Below are 21,940 nucleotides of genomic sequence, written 5' to 3'. Positions count from 1 at the left end.
TATCAATTAGCTTATGCCAGTTGTAGTCTTTAAAATACAGTTCCTGTAAACACAATTGTGCCTGCAATCCGGAGTGCTGGGAGCTGCTGATTCCAATGTTCTCTATAATTATGTCTTTGTATGAATCAATCAGTTTAAATATAGAGCGACAGTCTGTTAAAGCCATGACCTCCGTTGGGTTTATTTTTTACTTGGGTAGTCATGTCTCTTTCCAGATGTCAGTGACATAATTTGTATGCTCAGCATTTCTTGTGCAGAGATTTTTTTTTTTTTGGGGGGGGGGGGTGTAGGGGGGGAGGAGAACCTTCAGAAGGTGATGGGAGTTGGAAATATTAAGCTGTAGAATCATTGAAAGTGTTGCTTTTAATCTATAACTATAACCATGTTTGTAGTGAAGTGTTAACCCTCCTACACGTGAACACACTTAGTCTTTGCATAGATATTGTGCCGGGTATTAAAATGTATGTCAGGCTGGAGAACAAAGAACACGTGACATTATGGACTGAATTCATAGTTACAATAAAAGCAGCAATGAAAATTCAATAAGGGGACTGGAACCAACAGTGTCTTTGTAGTTTTTATCTCTGCTAGGGTTTCCAGAGGAGCTGTTAGTGATTAGGGGCCTCATCCTGTGCGCGTTAGCGAGCCGCGCTGGCTGCCCGTGCGTGGCACCGGCGCTGAGAGCTCCCGCGGGCTCCACGCGGCTCCCCACGGCCCACGGCTGCCGCTGCACCGTGGGGCTTGGCAGGGTGGCACCCAGCGAGGGATGGAAAGCAGAGGAGAGCAGTGGTTCAGAGTTCATTTTGCCTTTAGAGAACTTTCTAGGGACTGGAAATGTGCAGCGACATCCAGTTGGCAGAGGAGATGGAACGCCGATATGCGCTGCGTATGAAAACTAGACTTTATGGTTAGTAGGTCTCCAATGTAAAACTTCTAAAAATAAATCCTTAGAACTGTTGCAGCCCTTTTCACCATTTAATTTCCCTTACATTTCTGTGTTTGCAGTAAACACATCTTTGATGCTAAAACTGGAAGTGTTTTATGTGCTTGTTTTTCTGAATGGAGACACTCGCCTGACTTTAACTCTGATGGAATAAGATTGTGTTAAAAACACCAATACATTGCTCTGACAAGATGTTGGGATGCAAGTCTGATGTATTTCAGAAATCTTTCTTTTGTGGTGAAAGTTCAAGTTTATTAATCACAAAATTCTAGTTTTGATGCATAATTATACAGAATACTACATGTTGTATAAGGTGTTTATTTACATTTTAATTAGAAGGAATTATTTTATTTAAATATAACCTGTTTTAATTGGATTCTTTTTGCACCTATAAACTTTAATAGCTCTAGGCACTGATATTGTTTTGGGAGTTTGTGAGATTACATATGTAATGTATGTAGCAACGTGATTTCAAGGGAGCTACATTTTTATTTCTTTCAAACTTTCGAAATAATGATTGAACTTTCAGCCTTTCCTTTGTATTTTTTCTTTGGATTAGTTTCAAGCTGGAGTGAAAGCCAGCAATTGTGAGGTAGCGTGCATTTGACATTTTCTCATGTACCCTGCATATTATTTGCAGTAAGATTAGCATCAGAAGAACTGACTTAGATCAGTTGACTTTGCTTATGCACACCCTATGTTTCTCAGGTTTTTGGAGGGTTTTTGCGGGGGATGGGGTGTGTGTGAGTGTGGTGATATTTAGTTTCCCCATCCGAGCATGCTGGCTCAGCTCTAGCTGGGTGCCTGTGTTAGAGGAGTTGCCAGGTGGAGTGTATATAAGGAGGATAAAACAAAAGCAAAGAAGGCAATGTAAAAAAAATAGACATTGGAATGGCTACAAAGGATAACCTGTGCTTGTAGAGATTACAGTCCTGAAATGAGCAGCAATGAGTTGCAAAAGCAACATGGACCTGTCTGGATAGAAGAGGCTGCTTAAACTCAAGACCTAAATGATTTAAGCACCCTGATGTATGGGTTATAGTTGTCCCCAGCTAAGGGGAAATTCCATCTCCAGTGACATGTGCACCCATTTAAAATCAATGAAAGCTGGAGATGTGAGAGACCAGGTTTTGTGCTTTAGCTTTTGTCTTGACTGTTAGCAGAGAGTTCCCCTGAAACACATCTGGGTAAGTTAAACCTGTCACCCTTGTGACAGGAATACTCACATAAGTAGCCATAATGTATTAGTTCTTGCAAAATATTTAAAGAATCTGGCCTTTGGCTAGTAGTATTTTTCAGATGTCGCTTTGCTTTTAGCAGTATAAGAGAAGTTACATTTTTGCCCTGAATAGTAGATTTATTTTGAAATTAAGTAAATGGCAGAACTGCAGCTCTCTTCCTCTCCTGCATAAAACCTCTTTTAAGTTCAAAGTGTTCAGATACATAACTCTAAGCTCTCTCTTCCTGATGCTCAGTGGGCTACCTTGCTTTTTTTGAAATTCATGGCAGGGTCTCAGAGCAGGGCTGGCAACCTCAACTAAAAAACTGCTGCTTTTATTTCCCCATGTCTTTGGTTCTCTTTTAAGGTCTCAAAAGACCACACAAACCAGCTGACAGAGCAGGAAGAGAGATGAAAGATGGAGATGGTAATTTTCAAAAAGAAATTGTGTTGCAACCGATGAGTTCTTTATGACTTCTACTTAAAAGCATAAATCAGCCCAGGTTCAATTAAAATTGCATCTAAATTGAACTAAATGAGCTTTTCCTGGTTTAGAGTTTCCTTATGAAAGTTTTGTGCATCTCTGAATAGCAATTGCAAGTTCTGAGAAAACTTAAACCATGAAAGCTCTGAGGAGGATTTTAATGCCCGCTCCTGACTCCCACCTCTCACCCCATAAGTTTTCTAATATGGAAGGCTAAATTCTTCCTGAAATATAAGTATGAACAGTGCTTAAATAATGATTGTGTTTTCTCTAAACATTGTCTTATTTGTTCCTGCTGCCTTAGTGGTTTAAAATTAATTGTGTTTTTGTTTGGCTTTTCAACAACTTACTAAAAACCCCTAGATCTCAGGCATGATTGCAGGTATATTTAAAAGGTTAATTTAAGAGCAATTAGCAATCTCCCTTCACCAGAAATGAAGTAGCAGAGGTTGGACAGGCCCAGATTTTGCATTCAATGAATTCTCATGTTGTATGACAGATTTCCATCATCTTGATTTGGCTAAGGTTTACTTGAATTAGAAGGTAGAGGATTGGCAATGTTTTTTCGTGGAGATGTCACACTTAACCAAGACTGATGTTTTATAGAGGGGTAAGAAAAAAAGGCCTTGGAGATTGATCACTAAAATTAAATCTTCAGTATGAAATGCATAAGGAGTCTGAGAAAATCCTTGCAGTTTCTGCTGAAATGAGTAGTTTCAGAGAAGTCATCCAGCACTCAGGTCCTTTAAATCAACCAATAAAATCTTTCTTTATAGAGGAATAATCACATGGAAACAAATATTCCCCCCTTGCAGAGCTCCTGAAACCACTGCCTGCCAATGGAAGCACATTGGCTCCTTTCATACTTGCAGATCCGGTTTACATAAAAATTCAGCCACCAGAACTCAGCTGGAAGGGGCCAGTGTAATGTGAAGGCATTTTTTGAGCCAGAGACACTTTATAAAGAAAAAAAATATTTGCTTGACATAGACCAAAAATGACAGTGTAAGTGGATCACCTGCCTGAAAGGCTCTCAAGCAGTACGGCTGTCCAACCCTCCTGTCATCCTCTCGTGACCCCTCAAGAATTCCTTTGATCTCCCATGAAGACATGAGCCCCCTGGGCTGTCATCACCCCGCAGGAGGCTCTGGCCTGCCCAGGTACAGGTGCTGTGGCCACAGCCGTCCCCGTCAGCTCCAGAACCTGCTGCTCTGTAAGGCTGAAACACTCGGTGGAGCAGCTGCAAGTGTCTGAATGGTGGGTTTAATATTTAAAAACTTTAAAAAGGAGGAGAAGCTACAGCATTTTTCATAAGCAGCTTCTTTCCTCTTGTAATGCTGCCCACTAAAGTAACAAATTTCGTACTGCTTTTGCTTATTTTTGAACATTGCAGTTTCACCAGGTGATCAATTGCATCTGTACCTTGCTGCAAAGACTTCTCATCTGGAGAGCAAGGCTCCTGTTGTGGTCATCAATCTTTATGTGAGTGAGTGTGCTGGCTCACAAAGCAAAAGCTGAAACCCTTACAGAGGTTTTATATAAAATCCTTGGTTATGAGAGTCATTCACCTCCCTGTTTTCCACACTGACGATGCTTCCAGGTTATTGCAACTCTGAGGAGTTCCACTGATTTTGCAGGGACTGTAATAATTTGCACTGTGGATGAGGTTTCAAAGCATAATGGAAGCACTTGTGAATCTGTTTTATTTCATGTAGCAGTGGAGTAGGAGAGCCTGAAAAGCAGTCTCCCACATGAGCAGGTGGCAGCTTTCAAATGAAGGGTAAAAAATTCTTAAGGACACCCTAATTTGATCGCTTGTCATGACCTGGTTCACAGATGCCACTGAGCATCAACAGTGTTTGAGTGCTGGGGTCCTGCAGGACCCTTTGGAAGTCTCATTCCTTACAGGAGGGTTGGGATCCATATGGGAAAATCAAAGTCCGGCCAGATGTAGCAAGAATTTGTATTCTGCTACCCTGACTCCTTGTATCAATAAAGAGATGTGTTTGTAAAATAGGAACAAACTACAGTTTCACTGGAATGTGGTAATTTTCAGCTTGATTGTGCTGATGGCACAGAGCCCAGAGGCTCGAGCAGCCGTGGAGGTGACGCTTTTGGGAGCACAGCCTGCAGGGGAAGGGAGAGCCCCTTGTCCTCACCCCCACTTTGGACTGAATTGTGCCTCCTGATAAACAAGGAGGGCAGTGCAGCTCCACCCAATCGAGTTGAGTTGCGTAAGATCCACTTTTTAAATATTTTCCCTCTGGCCTGGGGAGGGTATTAAAAAAAAAAAAAAAAAATCCTGCAAAATCACATTTTAAAAGCTTTTGAATTGTGTTTTTGACCTTTTTAATTTTACTTTTGACCTTTTTAATTTTCTATTTTTTATACTGCAAATATATAATTTATTTTGGACATTTAGAACAGGAAACAAATTCAAATGTCTTCCTTCTATTAGTATATTAAGCGGTGATGTCACAAACCTGCCAATTCACTGAAGGAGATTTAATTGATGCTTTTAAATAATGCCATTTATATGAAAATAACATCAAGCCAACCAATCCACAATATTTTGACACTTTTCAAATAGTTTTCAAAGTTTTGCCACAAACAAAAGGAAAGATGTTTGAAAATCCCTCTAGTCTGGCCCTTTTTAAAGTCCTGCGTACTGCTCAGCACAGACTTAGAAATTATCCAGTGGTGAGAAATATATCACACCAGAATGATGCATTCCTTTGGTAAATGGACTGAAAATAAAGTGGGAGTGCAGTGTTTTGGTTGTAATGTGTTGATGAACCTGTCAGAGCAAAGACAAACCACTCTGACTTCTCTGCCTGTTGGAGCACAGCAGCCAGGACTGTAGTGAGACAGCACAGGACAGGTGCTTTGGAAATGACACAATTTAAGGAGAGGATCGTGTGGCCTTCCTGTATGATCAAGGGGTCGATCCTTGCAGATTTCAACACCCTGCATACCTATTTGCTCCTTGATCGTGTGTCTTTTATGATAATAAATACTCCTGTAGATTTGAAATGGCTTTTCACATAAGTAATTCATTTCTATGCCTGCAACACAGCCGAAGTCTAATTTAAACCTTTTAAAGGTTATTTTATTCAGAAGTGAGTTTCATCCTATTACATATAACCAGTGCTAATCATTGAGGTGATTCACAGGCATGAGGGGTACAGAATCATCTCCCAAGTATGCTCTTAAAAACCTGCATTTTTGTTAGTAAAAAGCCCCACAGCTATAAGCAACACTGGTGGTTCTGCAGAACCTGGAAACTGCATTGCTTCTGCCTTTGTCCTTTGATTTTTTAAAATGTTTTATAGATTTTAGATAAATCAAGAATACTGATAAATTCTACACCATACAGAATATTTAAAATCTTTTTAGAACTGGGCCTTAAGTATTACCTGGAGGTCTGTAAATACCTGCAGTGGTTTACCACTGTTAATGCTGTAATTACATTTCAGCATTTTTGTGTTTGTGTTCAGCAGTACAGTTCATTTGAAAAGAACATAAAATATAAATATCTGAACTTCAAAGATTCTGTAGTAGAGGTAAATTGCCAAATGTTCTGTGATTTTCTCGATAGTTTTATGATAACATAAAGCCAGTGTTTCATCAAAGAATTTTTTTCTTTCAGAAGGATTGCACCAACTAGATATAAATTATAAATCATGTTCTGTTTTACATGTGAAATGGGAGCTCTGAAGTGTATCACATTTGAGCAGATGGAGGCTAGGTGTTTTCATGTTTTTCTGAGCCTGTTTTGTTTGTGATGCCATTTTCTCTACAATCTAACCTTAAATTCCTTTGCATAGGGGCAAGAAACTATCACCACAAAAATGCAATTATTGACAAGTGATGCTAGGAACAGAGACAATGAGAAAATCATCAGTAACACGCTGCATCCCCCCCCAAAGCCCAAGTAACACACAAGTAATGAACTAATTGAGCAGCTGTTCAGGTTTCATGACATCAGAGATTTTATTTAACAAAATGAAAGATCAAAACAAGTGAATTATAAAATACTAAATATATATTTACTCAGGTTTCCAAAGCTGGTTTTGGCTTTATTAATTCTAGGAGCATGGCTGAGTTTTGGTACAATTTAGAAAACTAGAAGGAGATCTTTGAAGGATGTTGCCTAAATTACAGATTCTTGTTCATTATTGTTAATAAGCAGTGTTTTATTTTGTTTACAAATTGCAAATTGAGCTGAGATTTCTCATTCCTTTGATAGCACCTTCACTACTAGGTAATAATATTAAAATCAAATGACATTTGAATGAAAAAATTTCCTGTCTCTGTGTGCTTGCAAACTGCTTTTAAGAATGAGTGGAAAAGGCAGCAGAGGGAAGAGACAAGTTTTGCAGAGCAGAGATGAGAAAAAGAAACCTCTGTGTGTGTTACACGGGCAGAGATGAAAGCAAAACAACCCAAGAGCACCTTCTAGCCAAGGAAATAACTGCTGTGGGCTCCACAGACTTAGCTTAAAGCAGCTGTGAACCAGGTATTTCTGTCATTGTTATTGCCCAGACTTTGAACACTTTTATCAGCTGCATGTGTTAATAGCTTGTTAATGATTGATGCTGAGGTCTTTTATGGCACCAATGAAAGTGAGAAATAAGTGCAGGATTTTGAGATGACTTTTGCAGTCACACTCTTTGCAGAATTTCAGCTGTGTTTTAAAACATTTATGCCTGCCAAGATTAGATAGGTTACACTGCAAGTCAGAATAACACAGAACTACCCGGGCTGGGCTGTGCATTCAGTCCTACACTGGGCAGGAAAAAATACAGCAACCCTCAAAAGGAAAAGCTAAATTTTGGGAAGTGATGCAGTTCTGCCAGAGTGCGTAAGAGGAGGGCAAAATGTACAAGTGACTTGGTATGTGAGGTAAATAAATACAAGACTTGCTGAGTACTGTCTAAAGAGAGCACCTTAGCACAATGTATTTCTCATCGGCTGGGTATTCCAAACTTCACACAGCTGATCTCCCTGTCAGCTGCACTAAGCCTTTCTGCTGATTGTAGTTAATTCTGTGTGGTTATTTACCTCACATGTAACCACACTCCCTCTCTGCCAAGTAAACTAAGAATCAACAGAAGTCTGGAAACACTGAGTATTTGGTTCAGGAAAGCAGTGAAAATGTGTAGGTGTCTGTAAAATTTAATATGCATTTATTTTTCCTCTTTTCATATTATTCCTTTTTACCATTACTGCCTGACTGTCATAAATCCAATTAGTGAGCTTTCTACATTGCAATAAACTGCTTTTCAGGATGAAAATTTGTTTTGTGAGCAAAGCCTTTTTCCTGAAACATGACTGTAATTTTCTGGTTTTTCACTGCTTCCCAAAGCATTTAAATAAAGCAAAATAAGCTCTAGTGCTGCCTTTACTGTAATGTTCCCTCTTTCTGAGAAACATTTTTTCCATTTCCAAGCAATTTTTTTCCAGCAAAAATTTCTTATAAGGATGAAACAAACAGAGATGATAAAAATCTGAAATGGTTGCATAGATCAGCCCAGAATAAGTAAAAACTTAATTACTCATGCAGTTGTGTAAGATGGGAAAGATCCAGGTTGTAGTCCCTTGTCTGAATCAAGGTTTTAAACCCAGATTTGTCACACTTTGAACAACTGTTCTAATTGCTACCAATTGTCCTGAGCTTTCTAGGTTTGACAAAAGAAATTCAATTGAATACCTAAGAAAACTCTCCTGTGAAGGGGATTGTCAGAACAGATATGCTCTTGTGAAAGTTGTATTTCCTGCAAATAGAGATCTTCTGAAAAAATATTGTTTAGGTTATTTTGTTGAGCTATTTACTTTCCTTTCCTTTGACCAAGTGAATTTTGACTCGTAACACACCCGAGGCTGAAATGATTGTGTTGGTTTCTCCAGCCTGTGTTAACTCTCCATGTTCCAAATGGTACAGAGTTTAAATACAATCAGAAAATATTGTGAACCTTTCAAGATTGCTTTGGAATAGAGCAGCCCTTGCTTCTGGCTGTCATCCTGAATTTGGGCTAATTTTTTCTGTAGTATTGTGATAATGAGTAATTCTAGGAATTGGGAACCCTGCTGTAATATGTAAATGACACTGGTGAATTGTCTCTGGTCACTGTGTCCCTTATTCTCATTATTTATTCATGCTTTTTTTTTTCCTCAGGAATAACAAATTAAATCTTAGGAGATTTGGGGGTTCAAAGGGTTGGTCATTAGTCTTTGCTAAGTCCAGTTCAGAAGAGCTTAGAACAGGAAACACCATTAAATTTAATGTTTCAGCATTTCACTGGGCCTAAATTCAGACAGCACTACCACTTTGCTCAAAGGATGTACAAAAGCCTATTGTATGATAAAGAAACTGATTTTTTTTTTCATATCAAGTCATTATAAGCAGTTCATTCTGGTTTCAGAGACATTAGTGGGTTTAGATATTCTTTTATGTAGAATAAAACCCAGCAGAAAACCTTGATGAGTTTTCTGACTGCGTCCACAGCCCATATGCGCTTTCCTGACCGGTTCATTGCAGACCAGAGTTCTTACAAACGAGACCAAGGCTGCAGGGGAGTGATTTCTATTAGCAAATTAAGAAATGGTGGCTTTGAATATATAGTAGTCATCATGAAAATGCCAGCTCTTACTGTAATGTAGCATCAAAGAACGATGGCTCCTTTTTTAAAGGAGATTTCTGTAAGCGATTTTAACAAATGCTGACTCTGTAGCAGGAACTACTGTAGAACATGTACAAATACAAGAGAGGCAGAGGTGGCCAAGAACTTCCTATTCCTTTTCAAAACTGTGTCATTTTTGCAGTCTTAAAAAACCTATTAGCAACAGTGGTGCTTCGGCAATGTTCAGAGAGGCTGACTGCAGCCCAGCAAAGCCTGTCCACCTGTCTGCCTGGGCAGATGTTGGAAGAGCCATGTGCAGGACAGTGCCTGATCCGATGTCACCCCCCAGCATCCCCACATCATCTCCTGCTTGTAATTTATTCTGCAGTTAAAGCTCCAGGAAATTAAAAAGGTGGGTCACCATTTGGGGTAAGAGCAGACACATAAGTAATCACTGTGAGTGATCCTATGCAAGTCCTGTCGAAAAAATGAAGGATTCTCATTTGCCACAACATCTTTTGCATCACCATATCTTGTTATATTTTACCAAAATTCATAAAATCCATGTTTTGTGTGGTAATTTCAGGGTACATACCAATTCTCTTCGCTTGCCATGAGTAGAAAAGCTGACAGGAGATTGTACTCCTGTATTGGGAGGACAATAAAAGGTCCAAATGCTTCCTGAACTTGGGTGTCAGGAAGAGCTGTGCCAGCTGCATGCAAAGGAGTTGGAAATTTGGTCTAGTGCTATAGGAGCTGGGCACAGCAGAGCCAGTGCCACGTGGTGGTGAGGCCACCTGGAGAAATCCTGACTCCAGCCAAGCCCAGCGATGGCTCCTCGCGGAGAATCGCTGCTCATTCTGCTTTTGTCTTACCTGGGAAATCCCGCTCCAGGAAGGTGTGTGTCTGCATTTGTGAATAGAGAGCAGTGGTTCACCTACCTGGCCAAAAAAGGCAGAAATGGCAACACATCAGGAATTCCCAGGGGGTGGAGAGGGAGAGCCTTTCCCTGTGTGAGGTGTGTGCTCCTGCCTGGCCAGCGCGATCTGCTCTGGCCCCAGGGTGATGAAGTTGTGTGACTGTCACCACACAGTTTGTCAAGGAGATGCACATGGAGTGACAAACACTCTGGGGGAGTATTTGCAGTGAGTCAGCGGGTGCTGGTATGATAAAACAGTGCTGTAGTTAAAGTGAGGTTTTTTTTAAAAATAAATTTATGATGAGCAGAGAAAAAGTCCAGAGCCATCAGAGAAACAGTTTGTTATGTTTGACTACTAATGAAAAAATGTGGGTTTATTAACCTATTAAAGTGTTTTCATTTTAAGAACGTGTGAATTCACTGGGACTCTCTGTTTTCCCCAGGTTTGCTGAGAGGAAACTGATAAGGGAGTTTTGAAATAAAGATAGAAGGTGTCACTGATGAGCCAGCTAAATCTCCTTAAAAGCTGAGACAGGTTTTTTCCAGTAGTTCATCTTAACCTTTCAAAAAATAGTTTTATTAATTTAAACTTTATAAAATTCAGATTATTGTTTATTTTGAGGGAGATGTTCTCAGAACGTTGAAAAGTTTAACATGTATTTAAATGATAACACTGAAGGATTTTTTGGATGTCAACAAAAGAGCTGTTTAAAAAAGAAACTGTACAGGTATCACTGTGTTTAAAGTGGAAAAATGTATTTTTTGTTGTTGCAAGGTAGGACCATTATTAAGTATCCTAAATTTGACTTATAGGCAAAAAAACACCAACCAACAAAAGTAAAGGGAAAAAAAATGTATTTGTAATCCTAAAAAGCAACAAAGTAAAAGAAAGAGAATGTGGCCACACACTCAGCGGTAAAAAAATATTGCCTCAGTGATAGGCTTGCTTGTGAAAGTGGTCCATGAATGTGTTCATGGTTGTGAGACTTTTTTCACTATAGTCATGCAAGCTGTGTGTTGCCAAGCTCCTGCTGAGCAACAGTGGAGGAATTACTGGAGCTCCATTCACAGTTTCAAAACTGTTTTGCATTAATGGACAGCCTGAACTGGATTTGGGTTAGGTTTCACTCTGAGCTGTAGCTCTCTCTCTCCACCCTCTAAAATAATAATAATAATTACAAAAGTATGAGACAGGACTAGCGTCTCCACCTCCTGTTCATAACTGAGCAAACCAAATATTATTACACACATTATTGAAGGGGTGAGGAAAGTTAGAGGTCACGAACTAAGCTGGATGAATAGCTGGAGGTCAGATCAATCACAGCCTTGTATTTCATGGCTGAGGCTTCAGCCCGTAGAGACTGGCTTAGTTAAACTGCCTTCTACCCTCTGATCACATATTCTAATTTAAGCCACAAATTAAACAGCTAAAAATACGTAAACTAAAGGATTGTTCAGTGTTTATTAGATGAATAACTAACACTTTTTTTTTTTCCTTTTATTAGTGTATGGAAAGGAATGGAAGAAAGGGAAGACATGGACATGAAGGTGGGTGTAGTATTTGGAAATGAGGTAGAATTCAGAGCAAAATAATACTAGTCTTTTGTTTTAGCAGTAATTGTGTGAAGAGAAGCTAGGAGGGAAAGAGGGGAATTGTCTGACATGAGAAATAAGATCTCTTTTTGAACATTCTCTGAATGTCAATGAATAGCAAAGGATCTCAGATTAGACACCCAAAAATTAATGCACATGATACTACTGTGTCCCCTGATCTATAGGATCAGATAGACACTTTTAATTGCAGTTTTGGAGTTAGATCAAAATGCTGGTGAACCGTGAATACAGAATGTTGCTAATGGACTGGGAAGGGGAGAAGGTGGGATTTAGGGCAAACCAACCTGATTTGGTTTGCATCAGACCCCTTTGAAGTGGCAGCAGTTTGTAGTTGCTTTGTGTTTTGCATTGCTGCCTTTTCATATCTGAAGATTCAAACAATAGCTCCTGGTTATTATCCCACATATTATTGATTAAAAGCTTTGCCCAAAGACCTTCCATCTCACTTTCCAGCTTAGTGTGATTTACTTTTCTTTTTACTCCCTGTAACATATGATTAATGCTGAGCTAGAGAGTCCCAGTGAGATGAAGCAGAGTGTCAGGTAAGATTTGTCAGCTCGGAAGTATAGATTATTTTATGTTTCTTGAACTTTGTGGGCCCAGGGAACACAGATCTTGATTGTTAAATCCATCCATACTTTCCCTAGGGCTATAATATGCCAAAAACATTAAATAGCCCACTTAATACATAACCTCATTCTTTATGCTTGACTATTTTGTTTTTAATTTTTCTTCCCTTTCCAGGCTGCTCAAATGAGATGGGATCAAAGAAAAAAATTATCCTCACTGGATTTTGTTAAAATATTAATAGGTTAGGGTTGACTGGCTAAATTGAATATCTATGCTGATCTTGCTTGCATGTTTAACTTGTGCTTAGGAAAATATGTTTCCTAGGTGATAACCTTTTATGTACCAGCCTGACTTCATTGAAATGCATAGAGATAAAAATATGTCACACTCCATGGCCGTGCTATTCTTGTGTGGCAGTGTGATTATTCAGATGATAATTGACCCCCACCTGTAGACAGCTCAAATTCTGTAGTCAATCATTCTATTTGATGTTAAAATATGTGAAAGTACAATTATATAATTTACATTACAAATCATCCTGAATGCCAGGCATCTCAGAACCACTGACAAACGAAAGGGGAAAAAAGTCAATAAATGAAGTGAATTACGCTAGGCAAAGAATTCAACTTTTCTTATTTGCTGCTGCACAACGGCTTTTATGTGGGTGTTGTTGATGGAGCTCAAACAGATACTGCTCAGTACTGAAATCTGACTGCCTTTCAGCCCCTTCCTAAGTTTGGTGATACTTTCTGGATAAGAATACTCCTTTCACTGTGGAGATGAGTCCTCACCAGCAGCTAAAGGGAAAAACACATCCATGGCAGCACAGATTTATGCCACAAAGGCACTGGGCCATTGAGCTCTGCTCCAAATACCCCAACTTTTAAACTCTTGTCTGTGTAGATTTTGCTGTGTATTTTACAGCTGTACAGAACAGTTAAGGAGCATGTTTGTATGGTCACAGACTGCTCTTTGTCTTAATCCATCTGATTAAGCCCTGTTGCAAACTCTGTTGTCAGTCCTTACATAACATGGGCAAAGCAATCCAAATCATCTCAAACCCCTCTTGCACAGGAAATGTGTGAGATGGTGTGCTCAGATCACACTGCTGGTTCATCCCAGCCTGAGTGTTGGACACAAGGAATCTAAATTTCACATAAATTTCATGGTAGGTAAATATTGTTTAACTATGCTTGTTTCCTCCCCACATTATTTTGGATTCACCAGCCCCTTTACAGCAATCACCAAGATATGGCTGTAGATAGTATATCAGACATGGAATACTGAAATTTTAAGGCTATGCATTTTATATTTGTAATTATTCAAAAAATGAACCTTCTCCTTGGGCAAATTATTCCACAGGTCTGTGCTGGAGCATTCCAGTCTGTTAAGCAAGACAGACCCAGATTGGAAATGTGCAATCACCTTTGTACCAAGAGAAAACTCAGTGTTAAATCTGATGAAGTACCAAAAAGGGAGTATAAGAACTAACACAAAATATTGCTGCTGGTTAAACAGAATTTAAAGCTTCTCTCCTGGCTCTCCTTGTGCTATTTTAGACACTCCTCAGTTTCACAACAAGGAGCATAAGAAATAGCAAGCGTTAAACTTTTCTGTTTAGGTTTAAACATGGCTTTATTTTGCATTACTGTACTAAAGACTTTGTCAGCCATCAATTCTATCTTATAAATTATAATAATATATAAATAAATTATAAATCATATACAAGTTAAATAATGTTACCTTATTTGGTCTGTCTGCAGTACAAAAATAAGTGTACTTCATCATCTAGATCTACAATTAATAGGTTAAGTAGCTATACACTGAAATTATTACATGGTGTAAGCCTCTATACCTTACAAAGGAAGCAGACAAAAGAAAATTTTTAATCCTGGCCTTCACATTCTCAAATTGTTAGTTAAAATTCCTTGGAAAATAATGTAAAGTTCCTTCATGACTTGATGTGTACTCTTCTACAAAAATGTGCTGATTATCACCATTTCTTCAGCTGTTATTTCTTTCATAAAGATGAGACTTTTCATAGAACAAAGCCAAATTATATAAAATTGATAAAGTATCAGATTCCCAAGTACAAATATTCTAATAATTGTTCATCACAAAGCAATTGTGAAACAAGACAGAAAAAGAAGTTATGAAATTGTTTCAAACAGCCTGAACATCCCTGAGAGGACAATGAAAAGACCTTACTCAAAAGGCTCTGGTTTACCATGTGGACTTATTTCTCTGCTCTTTCCTGTCAGTTCTGGGAAACTTCAGCTCTTCTCATCACTCTTAATCTGGGAGCAGAAGTATCATCATCTTATAGTTTGTCCCCCTGATCTGCTGCAAACAGAAAGAAATTCCCAGTGTTGCTCAATGCAGGGTAACCTCAGAGAGGCAAATATGTATTTCTCACCTTATTTCTCTCTCTTTCCCCCACCCTCAAGGCTGTTTGCCTTAGTTCTTTTTAAAAATGGACACTACCAGTAGCTTAATTCAGCCCTGCCACCAGTGGCTGCAGTTCTTCTGACCTCAGCAAAATTCCTCAGTCATTATCCCAGGTGTGAATTTGGCCCGTTGTCTTTAATTAAAGCTCCAGTCTGCTCTCAGTAAATTTCGCACCCTTTACAAGCATCAAATTATGTTCTTCAATTAGTTGTATCTTTTCTTCTATCCTTTTAATTTCAGGCCCATCAAAGAGCTGGTTTACTAAATCAATTTCAATGGGAATTTACGCATTGTGAATCATAATGGGATGCAAAATTGACTTGGCTAATGAATAGTTAGTGGCTTTGGGGTTAATAGTTTTGGGTTTTAGTCTCAGGTACTTTGTATTAAATTTAATTTTGATATTGCTTTAATGAACACAATGTATTACTTCTCCTTTTTTCACCCAGGCCCATCTGAGGTGTATTCTCTTTGCCTGCCTCAATTGATTTGCTTTATGAATAACAGTATGAGATTTCTGTTTAAGAAAAGCACTTCTGCTTGTCCCATTTCTATGTGCTAAATATTTTAGTCTGATGTATAAAGTCTAAATGGAAAAGAAACTGAACATTATAACAGAGATGAAGAAGTTACTTTAGCTACTGCCTCTTGTTGCTTTGCAAAGTGAGTCTAGAATTGCTGTTAGCAGGAATACTTGTAGGAATTCACAGGACTCATCTATGAATAAAAATAAGTAGAATAGCCATCCTGTACCAGGGTACAATGTTGGTGCAAATAAAACATGTCATCACCTCAGTCACTTCTGAGGTTTCAGTTTAGGGCTGTCAGTTTTGCCCAGGTGACACCTGATAGCTCCCACCAGTGCAGCCTCCACGGTCTGTCCCATGAGGGCTGCACACTCACTGTCTGGCTACAGGGGCTGGATTTTGGCAAGCCTGGAGGAGGTGTCTGTAAAAGTTTCTGTCTGTGCTCTACTAGTTTTATGAGGGAGATGTTATTTCCGAGTTCTAAATTTTCATTACCTTCCAAGATCTATTTTTACATAAATTTTTAAAATGGCAAGTACCTGGAGGCATAGCGACTCAATCAATTTTGTGGTAATAATCTTGGAAATAGATGTACCATGATTGAAAGTGCCAGTCCCAAGACAGTGTGTGTCTGGGGCTGCCCCACACCCAGTCTCCACTGAATCAGCAAGGTGGTAGGATTGAGATGCCCATGAAGGAGTTGTTGTGATCCATCTGCTGCCTCTCATTTGAGAGGGCTGCTCAAAAAGGATGTTGGGTGTGACTTTCACATGATACTTCTCACCTGGCCTCACCTTATGTGTCATCACAGCCACATACCAACTTCTCATGCCTGGGAAATCATGTTGGGAGCTGGGACACTGTCCCTGTCACCCCTTGGCATGAAGTTCATCCATTGCAACGTTGCCAGTTTTACAAAGATAATCCAGTGCTGGTGTGGGCTATAGTACATCATTTCCATGTGTTTCCAAGTAGAGAATCTAACACTGAATGCTTTTGAGAGCAAATAAAGACAACAGCAAATATTTTTTCACACTTTCCCAAAAGAAGCCTGTGGGGCTTGTTGCCTTGACATGGAGAGTAAGACATAATTTTTAAAAATAAAAGTAGTCAGAATTTTAACATTATTTATTTATTATAAATATATAGGATTTATAATATATATATATATAGGATATTATAAATATATAAAGGATTTTTTTTTTTTTTTAATGTGCAGTGGATAACATGAATGTGTGATTCAGAGCATGGATCTGCATTTAACAAATGTGGTTTAAGTTTTCTGTATTCAAACATATTAGGAATATAAACACAAGAGAAAAGAATGAGTTATTTAAGGGGCAACTCCAGCAGATAATTCATGGGTATAAGATGACCAGGGGTGGATTTAAGCATAATGCCTCCTTTTGCCTATCTGAGGGATGAAGTTTAGGAACTTCAAGAGCAGTAGTGAAACAAAAAATTCAGCTACAGCCCAAAGGTAGTAACCCATGAGTTAAGTGTCTGACTTTCAGCTCAATGATGCTACAGGCACAGAGACATCTGAGCAGGCTCTCTGAAAAGCCAGGTCATGTCCAGCTGAGCTGGACATTCATCAGAACTGACCTGCTGCCAGTGGTGAGTCACAGCTAATTAAGCCCTGCTGGACCTCAGCTCATTTATACTGAGGCACTGGGGTGGCTCTGCACCATCAGCTGCTATGTGTTCTTCAATACCTACTTTTTCCAGTTTTTCCCATTGCATGATGTAGCCCTTGTTCACATGATAATGGAGCCTGATCAGATTTTGAAAGCAGGTCCTAATGTATTTTGTAAGGGCAGCAGTGACTCTAGAGACCCTGTAGTGGCACATTTTCTAAACAGTCTCTGTTCAGATGATTCCATTCCTGTGTTTGTCACTGTGTTCCTGTGCAGGCTGCCCAGCTGGAGCTGAGCATGGCTGCAGGGATCACTTGCTCTGTGGCAGCCTTCTGTGAGGGTCCAGGTTGGTGTCTGTAGTGTTTCTGTACTGTCTTGCCACAAGAAATGCTGCAAACTACACAAAACTGGTATTTGTAAATAACTGTCTGTTATTTGTGATTCTGCAGATTGCATGTCTAGATCTTTTCCATATTTCTTATTCTCCCATCTCTTTATCTTGTTTTTTTTTTTTTTTTTAAAGATTTGTGTCAGATGGTTATGGAAGGGAACCTCAAATATATCAGAGGCTCTGGTGTCTTTGTGTGCACCAACTTTTTTCCTCTATTCCTGTCTGTTTTTTACAAAAGAAAGATGACTCTGTGCAAAGAGGAAAAAAAGTTCTTGAGTAGAATTGAAATGTGATAGTACAAAGTTGTCTACCCAGATATTTGAGAGACAGGAAACACACTTGGATGATCGGTAGCGCCTGTGATCCTGTCAGGAAAAGGCAACTTAGAAAAAAGTTGGTTTTGATAACCTAGGCTGAAGTACAGTTGCTTTTGGAGATACTGTGTTATCTTCCTATTGCTCTGTGGCAGTTGTATGGGACATCAGTGTGCTGACAGTCTGTAGAGTCTGTGTTTTTCTCAGTACTCCCTGTAACCAGCAGTCACCAGGTTTCTCTTCCTAGGGCCAGATCCAAAACCCACTAAGGTTCATGGAAAAAATACCAGGATCCTATCCCTGCTGTGCTATATGAGCCAAAGCGTGAGTTTGAGAGTCCACTACATCTGGTTCATTAGATGCTGAAATGAGTTTTGCCAGAAAATAATGACTCTCTCCTCTGGGCAGTGCATTTCAGTTGTATGAGAGGCACAGTCAGTGAACTAACCCCAACCTCCTAATTCTGTGCATTCAGTCACCAAGGGCTGGATTCCTTGCTCATGTACATCAGCGCTGTTGCAAGATTTAACCTTCCACAAAATGTCCTGAGATGTGTAGGGTGTGGGGTTTTTTAAAAAAATCTTTTATTAATGACCAAAAACATGAGTCTCAGTGAAAGTAGATAAGCAGTATGGAAGGGAAGAATATAACCTGGAGCTATGGCTCTGCAGTGAGTGTGATTCCAGTGATTTAAAGTTCTGTGCAATTTACTGAAGCCAATAGATCTGCACTATTTGTGCAGCTCATATTCAGTAATTGTCTCACTGACTCAGTTGCCTATTTTTGAGCCACTGTACTTAGGATGAGCAGTGGTGCTGTATTACTGGCATTACACATCAGGCATTAAAGACAATTAATGGGTTTTAACTTCCCAAATTACTTAAGAGCCTTCAGATGAAATCTGGAGAATAGATTTCATTTATTGGAATGAAAATGTCACAGTTTTGTGCTTTGGTAAATAACCTGTTCACAGAGATGTCTTACTTATCACTGTGGTATGCTTATTCATTAAGGGCTAATTGCAGAGGTCTCTAAATGAAGCACTGCAAACCACATTCCACTCCAGTGCCAGTTTGTTTAAAGTCTGCAAAGCTTTATTATTAGCACAATTTAATTATGAAAATGGCAACCATGGAGAATTCTGAACACATTCTTTCCCTTGATCATTAGTTACAGGGCAAAAATGAAACACTTCCAACAATGAAGGGTTCATATTTCAAGCTTATACAGTAGCTGCTAAAAGGCTATACTCAGAAAATCAATTTTATTAAAGTCCTTCAAGCACTAAAGGGACTTCCATGCAACTAAGCAATTTTAAAAACATGTCCACAAGCAGTGACTTTTTGATTCATGTTTTTAACAGGGTTATATTTTCACTGTTTTCAATATTGTCCCCCAAAGCAGGGTCAGAAATGGTTTGAGGGGGGGAGAGAAGGTGAGCAGAGCATGTTCTGACATAGCTGTGACTTGCATCTTTTACCTTAAGATACTTAAAAGAGGACTATGAACTGGATCTGAGAAGCCTGTCATGCTCTTAACAAAACAGATCAAAAGTCAATGGTGTTTTCACCTTTTTCAGCTTTCTTTTGCAGCCCAGGAAATTAAGTTTGGGGGACTACTAAGAAATTGTAGATTATATTTTTTTTTTTAATGAAGCTGTGATTTGAGCTAAAAATAACAGGAAACTATTTTCCAAGAAAGAAAAGAAAAGGGAATGACATGTGTGGTAAAAGCATAGAGAGTTCATGCATTACTCTGCTCCTAAAGAATAGAAAGGGAGGTGAGACCTATGTCTGTATTTCAGGGCCTAAAATCACTGGACCAACAGAAAACTGAGTGCAAATGCATCAAAGTCACTGAGTTGTACAGTAAATTATTGTCCTGATCCAAAGTCCTTTGATTTCCATGAATCATAACTCCCGAAAGCAGTGAAAACCCTTAGACGAGGGTAAGAATATGGAAGTCTTGCAGAATATCCTAAAATTTTAAAGGATAAAAAAATCTTAGTCTTTACATGCATGTCTATGTGCATATCTGGATTAAAGATTTTAAGAAAATATTGGTATTGACATAATAATGCACAATGTTTGGCCTAATGATTTTCCCATTTAACACAGTTGTGAACCTTGCATCAGTTTAGTGGAGACTGAAGCAGACTTGCAGCAAAGTTAACAAGTGCATGCTTGTGTATGCATCCAGTATTCCAAATATTTCACACGGCAGCCACTGAGGTCAGCCCAACATATTTTATCAATTGTAATGTGTGAATTAATCCAAATTCTCCATGTACTTCAGATTTAGAAGCAACCGGATCAGTGAAGTCATTACATTCATTTTTAAAAATTATTTTTATAAAATGGGATTTTAGACCTTAATTCTCTGATGACAGCTATAAATATGCATCATTAGGTATGAGTGATCATGCCAGGCTGTTCCAGTTCTATCTGTGAAAGACTGTTTCTTTCTGGGAGCCATAAGGAATTCAGCCAATGAGGGAAAAAAAGTCTTTTTGGTAAACTTAAAATGCATAAATCAAATTTTTGATTCTAATGTTGGTTGTGGTAATTCTAAATCACATGAGATTAGGCAGTGATATTGACTGCTCCTACAGATTTTGAAATACAGCAGCAACTCTGCCCAGGCCCCAGCTTTCCTTGGAGCTTGGCTGCCCCAGCTCACTGCAGCCCCAGGTTTGATTCCCTTCTCCACTTCTCATCACTTTTATCTGCCAGTGGAAAACACCCAAATGTTTGTCAGGGACAAACCTTCAAGTGCTCAGACTGAACCAGGAGTGTCAGGTCTCTGGACAGCCCACATTTCAGCCCCACTGGTGGAAGTTCAATTTCAGTGTCAAGATCTGGATTATTTTATAGAAAACACTTGTCAAGAAAAGTAAAAGAAAAATGAAATCTCCTCCACCATGGTTGCTTTAAAATGGTTGTTTTAGACTTGTTAGACTACAGAAGGATCATTACCAAAATAACATATATTCATGAAAGGCTTTGATGTTCCAAAGGAGCACTCCCTCCAGCCACATCTGCAAAATCAAATGGAAAAATATCTTCTAGCTACACCAAGTTCTTCGTTTTACTCAAGCAAAGAAGAGTGTAGCCTACCGAGGGTATGGCAGGAGGTTAAGGAGAAAAACCAGAGTTTGTTCCCTCCTGCTAATGCAGAACCTGTGAGGTGCCATTCAAGAATTCACCTGAATGCAGCATTTCAGGACACACAAAGCCCTGGCCACCTCTTTGCTTCCCCCTCACTCACTCCACTGTTGCTTCTGTCTTCATCTGTGCTTTTTCTCTCAGTTAATTTATGTAAGCTTAGCTTGGCTTTTGCTACATTCTATTTTCTGTTGTTGACATTATTGACCATTTTGGGTGGTGACAAACAACTGAACAATATCAATAACAATTTATTAGGTACTCTAATTAATGAATTTAGCCTGTGACCCAGCTGAAATCACAACTGTGTTCAGTGTAAGCCTGCAGACTGAGGAGTAGCACTCACAGATTCAGGTGCTGTGTTCAGACTAAGCAGCCTATGAATTCTTGTATTTCAAAAGACAAAGGAACATGAAAACCTCAGAAACTGTAACAGTTTTCTTGGTTTCATAGGAGTTGCAAATATTTAAATTTGGAGAAAACCTTTCGAATAATCGAGTTTTCTAAGAATTATTAAAACCTGTAAAAGCATCTTGGTCATATTTGACTACTACATACTTTTTATTTCAGTTGAGGAACAAGCAGCTGAACAGATAGGAATATTGAAGTGTATTTAAAATAAAATATTGTAGCTGAGCAAAAAGTTTCATATGAATTGGAGAAAAAAATATCCTGATGAGTTGCAATAAACTTTCACACCTGGAACAGGGGCAACTCGGAGCTGTAAGGGGCCATCCCCCATCAGCCATCCCCAAGTGTCCCTGCACTTGGGCAGGTTCTTCCTGCCTTCACCTGCCCCAGGTAAGGCTTTGTAGAACTGTCAAAAATCTTTATTTCTGCACAAGTCCATCCTCAGACACGTTTGTGCTCCCTTGTGCTTCTGTCATTGTGGCGGGGATAAAGGCACCTGGGACCACTGGGAGGGGGAAAATGAGGGAAGCCCCTTTCAGGGCTGGCTTGGCAGAGCCTTTTGTTGAGCTGCTTCTGGGGGGACCTCAATGACTGATGCTAGAGGTGGTTTAGTGCATAAATAAAGTGCTCCCAGTTTCTTATGAGGTACTCTGGTCTTCCTTGGAGGGCTCTTGAG

At 39.2% G+C, this 21,940-nt stretch overlaps 1 protein-coding gene across 1 annotated transcript in view; it reads left to right on the top strand.

Annotated features, from left to right (window-relative positions):
• Positions 1-21,940, top strand: part of LOC111934588 (uncharacterized) — a 357,296-nt gene that overhangs the window by 147,525 nt on the left and 187,831 nt on the right. Inside the window, exon 3 of the mRNA XM_086847241.1 lies at positions 11,694-11,736. The gene's annotated coding sequence lies outside the window, so the exon portion shown is untranslated. The remainder of the gene's footprint in view (positions 1-11,693; positions 11,737-21,940) is intronic.

Source organism: Cyanistes caeruleus, chromosome 12 (assembly GCF_971803275.1).
Source record: "Cyanistes caeruleus chromosome 12, bCyaCae1.hap1.1, whole genome shotgun sequence".
Lineage (NCBI taxonomy): Eukaryota > Metazoa > Chordata > Aves > Passeriformes > Paridae > Cyanistes > Cyanistes caeruleus.
Note: the sequence above shows the minus strand (reverse complement) of the source record. Positions and strands in the feature narration are given on the sequence as shown.